Genomic DNA, 1,593 nt, shown 5'->3' on the forward strand with positions numbered 1-1,593 from the left:
AGGAGANAAGGGGGGGTTGGTTCTTGGTGTACGAATATGTACACAATATGCAGATAAGCCGCCCACGTAAAAATAACCCAAGCGGGCTTCTTCCTCACCCGTCGAAGAGGAAAAAAAAAACTCAAGACTCAGCGACGAGGCGAGCAAGCGCCTCTCGGCAAGCCTCAGCTCAAAAGCCTTGCGATATGGGATACTGCAGAGCGCAGGGCAAAGTGCGGGCATTTTATGCACCCAGGCGACGGACAGTGTCCGAAGCGCATCCTCATGATTCCTTTTTTTTTTTTGTTTTTGGCGGTTGGCTTTGTGTCTCCTTGTACTCTGTATGATTTTTACCGAAAAGGTGTAGCGACGCCAAGTTTCCTCAATCATTTCGTCGTGAATTGCCAAAAGCCACCAATTGCTATGTACTGGGTTCCAGGCATTTGATAAAGCACCGCCGCCGCCGCTCAGAAGACGAGGCTGTTGCATACGGCCCCATCTAGTAGGGATCCGCTCGTTCGGACTGCTAAGATGGTCCCAGCTACACTTGGGGAACCTAATAATCACTCTGCTCGTTTGCACCAATATCAGACATTCGTCGTACTGATACTTGCGAGTCTGATGCTCGTTGGGGATATGAAAGAATCATTTTGGGAGTAATTGGCGAGCGTGACAGAAAACACAACAGGCTACCGAAAAGCGACAGTATTGTCTTGGATAGTTGGCTCCCATCATTTATTAGTTGGGAGAGGCAAGATAACTAGTCTTTGAGCATTCTTCTCCCGTCTCATCAATCGAGAATCGCTAGTGTCATTGGATGCACAAGCAACACAAGTACGGAGACTTGAGATGAAAAGAGTAAGATGGAACACCTCGTCGTCACAGCTCAGAGGCATCGCATGTCACAGAGTATTACCATAAATCACCGGAAAGTGCACAAAATAAATCACCCAAAAGGGATTAATACCGTGCCAGCGGATGTTTGATTTTCAGATTTGAACGACAACAACCAAAACACTGCCCGGCCCCGACTCAAAGGTTATTGATCATCAAAAAGCCACCAATCATATTGATAGGGCCTGCTAGCGTCCGGACTGTTACAGGTACCGAAGGCCGAGATCTAGCAACTACCTAACTGTTGCAGGGGGGGGTTTTCAGGCTATACCTAAAGTTGCCTCAAGATTCGCGGAACCACTGTATTTTTCGGCAGCTGTCAATCGCAATTACAATATTTGTTTGGTTTACAAAAGTGAATACATGGAGGTTGTTTAATAATGAACCGCGGACGAAATGTCCCTGGCAGCGACAATAACAGTGCGGTTGATATATTTACTGGTAGCATGCGTCAGTGACATGTCTTCTGCCCACATTCCGCTACAATGTACCCCAGCCAGTTCCACCCCTCCATGCAGCACGCAGCATGCAGCGTGCAGAAATGCAGCAGCATGTCTTTCTCGTCGTCTTGGCCCTGTCGTGTCACCTCGGGCTTGAAAGTATGACAGCGCACCGAACTACCCTGTCCCGCTGAGGAGTTACACAAAGGGGGAAGCCATCTCGTCATTTTTGAGTGTTGTGTGTGTGTGTGTGTGTGTGTGTGTGTGTGTGTGTATATGT

This window comes from Beauveria bassiana (genome assembly GCF_000280675.1).
Source record: "Beauveria bassiana ARSEF 2860 unplaced genomic scaffold BBA_S00023, whole genome shotgun sequence".
Taxonomy (NCBI): domain Eukaryota; kingdom Fungi; phylum Ascomycota; class Sordariomycetes; order Hypocreales; family Cordycipitaceae; genus Beauveria; species Beauveria bassiana.